Raw genomic sequence first — 10,357 nt, 5'->3', positions numbered from 1 at the left:
GCAACAGGCTCGCAACGACCGTGATTCAGAAACACATGACATGAAGTGAGCCGACAGGTCACGTAGTAAATGGTTTGCAATGCCGCAGAACTTCCCGCAATGCAGCCGATGAGTTTGTTCGGCGTGCTTTCTCTGGAAGTGTTTTGGCACTTCAAAAGCAAGTCTTCATGTGAACTTAACCAAAAAGGAGCTTTCCAGAGTTGTCAGCCTTGGTGAATCATTACATAAAGGCTGTAACACTGTTTTGCTTCTTGTCAATACTAGACTTTTAAAGGCACTTAAAGTCATTGCTCAAATGCTATTTCAAACATTACAACTTAAAAGTGCCAATTATATAAAGATAAAGTCCTTTGAAAATGCATCAAAATGAATCACAATTTACTATTTCAAGCTTTAAAAAAAAAAAAAAGGCTTTACTGGATGATTTTCTGACTGGATTTCTGTAAAAGATTGATGACACAGTATTGTGAAGTCCTGTGCAACTATATTATGTAATAGCGGCGAAAATCACCCCACATGTGGCTTCCTGGAAGCATTGGCTATTACTTTGAAAAGGGGAAACTGGCAACAAATGTTTCCCTTCATTTTCAGTTTTTAAGTTAATGAAATAATCAAATGGGGAGGAAGTTATGCTAAAAGCAGTGTCTATCTAAGTGTTTCACAAAACAGTTTCATTATGTTTTGGAATTCTCAGGTGTTTACTCATGCAGCAATGAAATAGTGTGGTCATTTGCCCAGTAAAGCATATCGGTATATTCACAGAATAATGCAAAATATAACAAAATATGTTTCCTGAGAGTTAAATGAGGAGATTCACCTTGTTTATTCATAAAACATAATATAACCATCCTGAAAATGTTCTTTAAAAATCGTTGCACCATCGTCTGCACAGTTTCTGCTGCCTTCAGCACCCAGTCAACCTCATGGTGTCGCTTTCATTCTCAGTCGGTATGGCTCGTAACTACATTACTACAAGTGGAGCGAAAATCAGCTGTAACTTTTATAGTGTTCATTCTTATGGTATGTGCACTACTCTTACTAATATAGTGCAAGCCCCCAATTTTATTATTTCTTAACACCATGGAAGGTCAGACTGACCGGCTTTGTCCCACGTACCACTCGTTTGTGAATCTTTGCAGCTTTGCTTTGTTGTGGGTCAACAAACAACATTTTGAGGCTGTAAAGTAGCTCTATCAGCTGTGCAGTTTCAGCTTTTAGTCAAGAACATTCCCCTCTACCTGACCTGTATTCAATATTGATTGTCTCACCAAGGTGCAGAATCTACTGTGATAAGAAAGCTTTCTGTTCTCTTCATGCTGATAAGACCGTTACTGAGTGACTAACCATGCTGGGTAAATATTACTGATATATAACAGTCATCAATGAATAGTAAAGCCTTAATAACATTGTTTGTTGGGTCTGTAAGTGCCTGTGTACAAAGGTTAAGCTGGACACGGTCAAATGAGAGCACGGTTCACTGATTGCTTTGCTATTCCTCTAACTTTAACTGCAGACAGAAAACATGGCTCAAGACTGAAGACTGTGCACGGTGAAAACAAGAAGCCTGCGTTGTTGTTATGAAGGTGGATATTGCAATATTACGAATTGAGATTAACAGCTGCCCTTTACGGTCAATCTCAATTTCACTGAATCATTTACACACAGGGAAATAAAGAAAACAATTGACGCGCAGCTATATAATTCAATACAAACAGCATACAATAGTAACAAGCACCTGAGTGAGCACATTGTGGGTTGCATAGCAAAATATCACTGAAGCAGTGAATGGACTTGAATCTGGTCCTCTCCGAGATACTGTCGAGTGCTCTATCAGATCACTAATATTTCTTCCACCGCAGCAAGTCGGGGTATAGTAAATATGCCAAGGCGCAGTGGATGCTGTTGACACAGCTGAACCAAGCAGCAGAAGCCCTCTCAGTGGGTTTTTACACCGTGCCAGCTGTGAAATATTCCGTTATTTAAGCTTGGGATTGACGTGACGTTAGAAATCCCTTTGAAAATATGTCTATTGCTTCTTGCAATTTGTCAGAGTTTCACATCCACATTTGTTACTTACTTCTTTTTTTATTTTTTTGAAAGTGTAACGCCTTCATAATAATTTATTTTTTTTCCACTTCCAGGCCTCTGCAGCTCCAAAGACATTCCGACACCCAAACGCCAGCTCCCACAGACAAAGTTGGAGGAATCACCAAAGTGGAAACTGCACTTTCCCGGCCTCTGTTTTGATTCCTGAGTGAAAAATGTGAGGTCAGGGTGGCCGGGCGTCAGCGGGTGGGTGACGCTGTTACATTCATTGCATGTTGTGCAGTCTTTTACTCCAACAACAGAAAAACACAGTAGACTATCAATGAGATGGAAATCTCACGGGTGTTATCAGAGCCCGATTGCTATAAACACGGATCAGCAAGGTTTTCAGTGTCCGGTGACATACGGGGGAAAGACTGTGATAACAGCGCCGGCTGTTTCACAGGTGGGATTGTGTTTTTACTCACCCCTCACGCAGGCAAATTACAACAGAGCAGCAGTGTTTTTATATAACCAGTGGACGCAGCTGTTTGGATTATTAGGATGGGGTCAAGGGAGTGTCTGATGAGACATATTGAATATTTGGGAGCATGTAGTGAAAAAAAAAAGAAAAACAAGAAAAGGAAACTGGCATCAAATAACACTGTGAATGAGTGTGTTGTGTGTGTTTGTGTGATGAGCTGGTGAAATTAGAATCAGTCTTGTAACTCATAATAAGTACAAAACTTCCAACTGCTGATATTTTCCACAAGTGGGAACCAGAAAGAAAGCGATAAAGAAGTATGAAGCAGCTCTGTTTGAAAGGAACTGAATCTATTTACCTTCAAAACTGATCTTGTCTTGTGACTCAGGCCTTTTTCTGCTATTTTGCAAAAGGACGTGTGCAGATGCAAACTTAAGTGCTGCTCAAGTTTGAACTGTTTCATCATTTTTTGACTTTGATTGCATAACCAATTTTGATTTCAGGATCAGATCAAATTTTCTGCTTCGACTGCTTTGAAAGTTAACCGATACGAAGGATAAACAGGGTAGTGTAGGGTGATTGCTTTTGGCTGTGTGCACGAGGGATGTTTTGACCACATCATCTCAAAGTTCAAATTCCTTCCTGGCCATGGAAAGTTTACAATTGATTAACTCGGGCTGGGTAATTCAGAGAAGACTACAAGCCATTGTGAATTATCACTGACAAGTTCATTTAGGGCAAATTCAAATATGTCCCACTGAAGTATGACTCTGTCTATTTACACGTCCCCACTTTGGTTCATAGTCGAGGATTTGTTGGTGGCTGAAACCGGGAGTAACGTCTTTCATCAGGATCACGATAATAAGCATAAGGTCACTCATCCGCCGCCTGAGGACAAACCCTTTCGCATCTCATTTTTTTCTATATTGTATTATTATATTAGGCCGCTCTCTCTCTCTGAGGTTTTATTCTGGTAATCACTCAACAAAACTGAGCTATATTTAGTGTGCAGACCTGCAGCTTGAGCAGATAGTGATTTTAAGGTAAATATACACAATGTGATCCAATACATAATATCTAAATGTGCACAAGGATATAATGAAGGAATTTCACTCTGGGATTAATAAAGAATTTCTTTTCTTTTCTTTTCTTTTCTATTCTATTCTAGCTATTCTCACAGCTTAAGGGGAGAAAGTAAACTCTCCAAAAGACGGAGTAAAACCCATGAGTAAATACACGCCTGTTTTGACAACATAAGCGTTAAACTAAGTTTTGTAGGTGTGCCACCGTTCTTTAAAATCTGTTTGGGCATGTGTGTGCCGTTGCCAGTCTCTACAATAAGTTTCTCAAAGCAAAAGAGGAGGAAAAAAGGAGGATCAGGAACCATGTGCAACCAAACTAGAAACTCAGGAACATGAGACTTCAGAGCAGCAAACACCTGAAAGCGACGCTGGAAACCTGAAGGGTGGGTTTTCTGGTGAGTCGATGCCTACAGCCTCCCTCAAACAGCAGGAAACTCCCATCACGGTGTGTTTTACTACATGTTTGAGAAGCTTGCCTTCACACCCCTCACCCACTCCTATTCACACGTCACACTACCAGCAAAGGTCTTGGAAACTACCCACCCCCATCCCGAGACTCCCCTCAAGCACTAGTGGGGGTGGGTCAGCTCTTTTTTCGTTTTTTTTTTCGGAGTGGAAGTGTCAGGTGTTACTACTGAATGCCTAAATTTAAATGGCGACACTGTCTTCCCCTATTCAGATCCAAGCAGAGAAATACCCTTCTAATTTCCTCTCATTGCTTCAGCACAACCAAAGCAATCATAACTTGAGTAACTACACTATTAAAACGGCCTATTAACTGTATCTCGCGATGTAAACACTAAAGCCTTTCCTCTGATAAACATTGCGCCATGACCAATAGAAAGAGATCTGAACAGTGCTCTCTCCGCTGAGTGGGAGGCCTCCTCACCCTGCATGAGTGGAGCTGGACAGGAGGACCAACTCGAGGTCCTGCAAGTCATCTGATGAGGTCACTTCCTATTGGAGGTGTATCAGGCACAGTCACGAAGAGGAAGTGCTGGTGTCAGCACGGGATCTTCTGGGGGGTCTGGGATCAGCTTGGGGTGTGCCAGGAGGATGATGCAGTAGAAAGGGATGTTTGGACTTCTTTGTTCTCCCCCACATGACCCCACGTGGAGTACTACTACTACTACTACTACTACTACTACTACTACTACTACTACTACTACTACTAATAAGAAGAAGAAGAAGAAGAAGAAGAAGAAGAAGAAGAAGAAGAAGAAGAAGAAGAAGAAGAAGAAGAAGAAGAAGAAGAAGAAGAAGAAGAAGAAGAAGAAGAAGAAGAAGAAGAAGAAGAAGAAGAAGAAGAAGAAGAAGAAGAAGAAGAAGAAGAAGAAGAAGAAGAAGAAGAATTCATGTTATTTATCAGTGCCTTTCTGGACACTGAAGGTCACTGCAAACAATATATATTTTAAAATGCAGATTAAGCAGTTTAGTCTAACATGATTCACGTGCATAATTGCCACAAGAAAGTGATCCTTCGTTCACTTGTTCTGTTTCGGGCTGAATGAACCGGCTTTACTGATGACTCGGATGTTTGCGGGGGGGGGGGGCGGGGGGGACGAGGAAGACGAGGAAGACGAGGGCGACGTGACTCTTCAGACGTCGCTTGTTGTGAACGGATGTTTATCCTCTGACGTCAGCAGGCCGCACCTTCAGCGCGTCTTTACTCGGGACAGGACGGCACGAGTACACCGAGCTAATGAGCGAGGAGGGACAAATGGAACTTTAATTACCGATCAACATTTACCTGTTGCAGCTCAGCAAGGGACTGTTTCATCACATTTTACTGCAACAACAGAGACACTAATTCATTTCATATAATTAAAAGTATATACCAGCTACATATGAAACAATAACAACAAACACAAAACAAACCCACTTCATATTTGGAGTTGTTTTAGTTTGAATTGTATTGAGACACACATTTTCACTTTTCCAGTTTCAGTTTCCATTTGTTCACCGAGGAGTTGTTCTGTAAGATCAGCAGATAATACGAGGCTTGCTCAAGTATTCACACTTTCCCATGTTTTGTCAGATTACATCCACAAATCTAAATGTATTTCATTTGGGATTTTGCCATTTGAATGTCCTCCCGGTGCCTGTGTATTTCCTTCACTTTACTTCAACAATCCCAAAGCATGAATGTAAGACAGACAGAGATAGACTTTAAACTGGTGCGAATGAGTGCGTGGGCGCGTGTGTCTCTGTATAAATTAGTTATGATATTCTTCACCCTCTCCTTGAATGGTGACTGGAAAATATTGCTGTAGAATTATTTTGGTGGGTAAAAATAGAAAGCTTCAACAGTCTTTTTGTGTTAAATTGTAACATTGTGGGATAAAAACAAACAAACTACCACCATCTGATCTTGAATTGTAATGTAGAACATGTTCTGGTAGGCACTCACTAATTCAATAATCAATGATCCAAAGAATGACATGCTAAGACATTAATAATAGTTTAATATTTGTACAATACCCCTGATACTTCACTGTCTGGTGGGAGGAAAAGGACGCTATTTTTAGCACATTAGTTTCCCTCAGTGCAGCAGCCTCCCATGGTGTCTCCTGGCCTACATACATGTCAACAAGCTGTAGAACAACTGCCTCCAGATTATCCCCAACATGAGCATGTACACAAACACACAGACACAAAGCAGGTCAACAACACTTGTTACTGTCACAAATGATGAGGGGGGGGGGGGGGGGGGGGGATCAGAACGGTTGTGTCTCTGCTGGTAATACGTGCAAAGAAAAATGAATCAATTCAGAGACGTACGGTACAAGACCAGGACATCTGTGGCATGATGGCAACATACCGGAGCACGGTGAGGAGTTTTCCCTCAATACAGGGTTCGGGGGATTATTGCGTGAACCAGTTTAGTCAATCAGTACATACAAACCAGTTAATCCTTAACAACAGACAGACACTCAGACAAGCTCCAGTTTCCTTTGATCACACAAGTTGACGGAACCTCGTCACTCCAACATACAAGTCAATTTTGTGCAAAACCTTGTTTCGGTTAGAAATTCTAATCTAAGTCAGTTTGGATGATCATTATGAGCCTAAAGCTGAGGGGGCCTTTTGAGAAATATAATGCCAATCAAGGTTTTGGAGGTTAAAATTAGTGTCAGTTACAGAAAATAAGAGATAAACTGGACAAGAAGCAGCTGAGGAGAAAGAAACAAGAATTGCGTTTTCACTCGGTCACATGCTTGTCCTGTCTGACTGCCAGGCTCACTCTCCGAGCGTAATCTCTTGACCAGTCATTGGAGGGAAGGAAGGGAGGGAGCGAGGGGGGAAAAAAAGATGAAGGACAGGAGGGCTGTTTCACAATCTAGGTCGTCCACCAGTAATCCTGCGGGGCAGAAGTATGTCGTGGGCACGCAGCGTCAAATGCTGAGCTCACCCAACTCCTGCTGCTTGTGCTCTGTCTGGCAGATTTTTTTATTTATTTATTTTTTTTTCTCATGACAGACCTCCCTCAGTTTGCCTTCTGCTCACATGCTCTGTTGTTATCTGCAACAAACCGATAAAAAAAAGCTCCTAAAGCATGCAATGAAATCAAGTTGATCTCTCCATCAATTGACCCCTCAACAATTATTATAATCCCTTCATTACTAAATAGTGCTGCGGTGCAACGAAGGCGGGGTGGGGGGGAAAAGCAATCTTCAGACAGGTGAATTCATTTTAGTTTGTAAATACAAGCCATGAGATTAGAAAAATGTCACCACTGAACTGAACGATCGGTTGAGATATTGGAAAATAATCACTGTTTAAGAAGTTGTTCTAGTAAGTACGATTTTGGGGGGGTGTTTGTACATTTATCAGTATTTTTCTTAAGATCATGTTATCTACTTGTAAGTTTCTATCGACCATACTAGCACTTTGGATTGATATTCAAATCTTTTGATATTTGTAGCCGATAAAACCAACAAATCCCTGCTGACAATGTACATTTGTTTACTATAAGTGTGATTTTCATACTTCTATTGTTAGTCTAAGAAATGTTGTGCAATGTGTTTATCCAATGAAAGTGAATTACTGTTGGCAATACAATAGAATATCTAATGGTTCAAAAGTACCTACTACTAATAGTTTGTGAGAAGAGTACTTGTGCTACTTTGACGTGTAATCTGTGTCCCCCTGGTGGTGCATCAGATTATAATGGGGTTGGTTCTCTGGTGAATGTTCACAGTATAAGATGCAACAACTTCCAGTGGCAACCCCCTATAGAAATGATTTCACTGGAGCCTGAGTACAATCGAATGAAGTGACAGTAGTTGTACTCCAGTGCAAATTTTGGGTAATCCCCCCCAAGTCTCATCACTCATTCTAGAAGGGATCATAAATACGCTCTGCTGTTGAAACAACTTTTATAATCCCTGTTCACCTCCTCTTCATTATGTCTGTGTGTGAGCTCTCATATCTTGTGTTGACCCAGCGGGTCATAAATCTACGCTTGGCTCACCGGTGTGCACACAGTGAGCTGGCAGCAGGGTGTGGTGAGGCCGTCTGCAACATTAAACTGTCGGTGTGCATTCGTATCATGCGAAGCCGTGTCACAGTGCTAAAATGCTCAATTTTGCATCACAAACTATTTGGTTTTAACTTGTTTTTATAATCCATAACTCCTGGCCTTTGTACCCTGGCTGCATGTCAGGTTGAGAAACTTGTTCAATTATTCACATTTGACCAACTTGCAACCTCCAGTTGTGTCTTCTGAGCACGTCCCTCCGCAGGTTCAGTCAAGGTCCTGTGTGCGATCCGATGGGCTGCAAATAGAAAAGCAAAGAGGTTTCATGGATTACATATTTGCTCAATTTGACCTCGCCACTTTGGTCAGTCAACTCAGTATTACATCATCAACATATAGGGGGGCTGAGGCCTCGCTGCCCCACAGTTCAAAGTTCGGACGTTAACATTTAACAAGGACAAACAGTCTGCAGGTTTAGGTGGGATTCGATTTTTGCTGTCACTGAACGCGACCGGCTCTTCATACATCTAACATGGCACGGCCCAGATATCCAGGTGAGATTCAAGCTTCTCTTTCTTTATGAGGTCACGCTGATCTAATGTGAAAGAGTCCCTTTAAAAGAACAAAAGTTCAAAGACACGATGAAAAATAAACAAGATCTTTTTTTGATTGCAAGCAAACTACAGCAACAAAACAATAAACGTTTCAAAGCTGTAAAGAAGTCCCACTTCAGAGGAAACAACGCGTGTAACAGTTGCAGCAAAGTTCCTAACGTAGCTGTGCTGTGATGAGGTGAAATGATAAACAGCTCCGGCTCCTGTGTCCACAAGAAATCAATCGTTCAGCTCTGTTGATGAGCCACAGCAGCAGCGTCTTCTTGGCTTGTGCTGCCCCCTACTGACCAGAACGGGGAACTTAAAAGTAAACTACATTATGCAATAACTTCACTTATTAGAGTAATTTGTACTTTATTGTGTAATATCAACATATTTTTGTAGTAAGTGCAATATCTAACACATTTGACTGCATTTCGGAATAAATTGTTATTTAATGTAGCTGTTATTATGCTGGTAATTCCTTTTTTTTTTCTTGTTTAAAAGATGTATGTTGTTTTTTTTTACTGTTGCTTTGTATCTGAATGTCAGTTTCATTCACTAAAAAAATAAATAAATAAAAAATCCCCAGCGTGAAGCTTAAACATTAACCAAAAGACAACATATAGGTAATCCAGACAAGAATCTGTGAGCTTCTGACCTGACCTGACTTGACACAAGGTCACAAGAAAAAACAAACTATTCAAGTTAAACGATTCAAACTGCTGGGCTCCTCACAGCTACGAAGCACACCTTAATAAAGGTGAGTTACGACTTATTTATATTCAGTACAGGGATCAGTACACTTATTTTTGACTGTTCACAATACACATCAGCCATCATTGTCCCTGAACTTGACTTGACAGACGGTATGAAGCGACACACCTGACATCCAGATGAGCTTTTTAATCACACGCAGACATGAACCGCTTCATTAAAGTCAATCTTATCCGTCCTTTGTCCAACCTAATGATGTTGGTTATTAATATCTGTGATTTTCATTTGCATTGCATAAACACAGCACAGCAGCAGGAGTTCACAGACTGAGGAGCCCACGTTTTTCTATTATGATCATTTCATCCGTGCAGCTTAGAGGCAATCTGTGGGTTCAGAAGTTCAACACGGCAGCATGATTGAAAACTGTGGCAGAAGATAAACTGACTAAACAGTAATTACCTTCATAATGACTTGTTCAGTCACGTGGATTGTCCATTCTCTGTAATCCTCCATCTCTCATCGAATCTAATTGATGGGAAGGCTGCCAGTTGTGATATTTTAAACTTACTCGACTTCACTCGAGATGTTTCTGTACGTTTTTTCATGATAAAAAAAACTGAAAAATGTACTTATTTTGAACCGTCAATGCAGCTGAGGACTCTATTGAATGGTTTAACTGTAGTGGGGAACTGGACGTTGATAATACAGGTCAAGTCGAACCAAATATTAACGTTGAGAGTGAAAAATGAAGAAGTCATAAGCACCTCATTTACAAAAAGAATTAACTTAGGTTTATTTTAGTTAGTTCAATTTCTAGAGGCACGTCACAACTAATTAAAGCATCTAATTTAACACTTATTTTGTCCAGTTTTGCACAAAAACATTTAATATGTGGCTAAATGTTTCAATGTTGGGATACTTTCATTTCTCTGCTCATTACAATAAACTTAAGTGACATTCATTTTCAGATATAAAT

This window comes from Lipophrys pholis (genome assembly GCF_963383615.2).
Source record: "Lipophrys pholis genome assembly, chromosome: 17".
NCBI lineage: Eukaryota > Metazoa > Chordata > Actinopteri > Blenniiformes > Blenniidae > Lipophrys > Lipophrys pholis.
The sequence above is the reverse complement of the archived record's forward strand: the minus strand, read 5'-3'. Positions refer to the sequence as shown.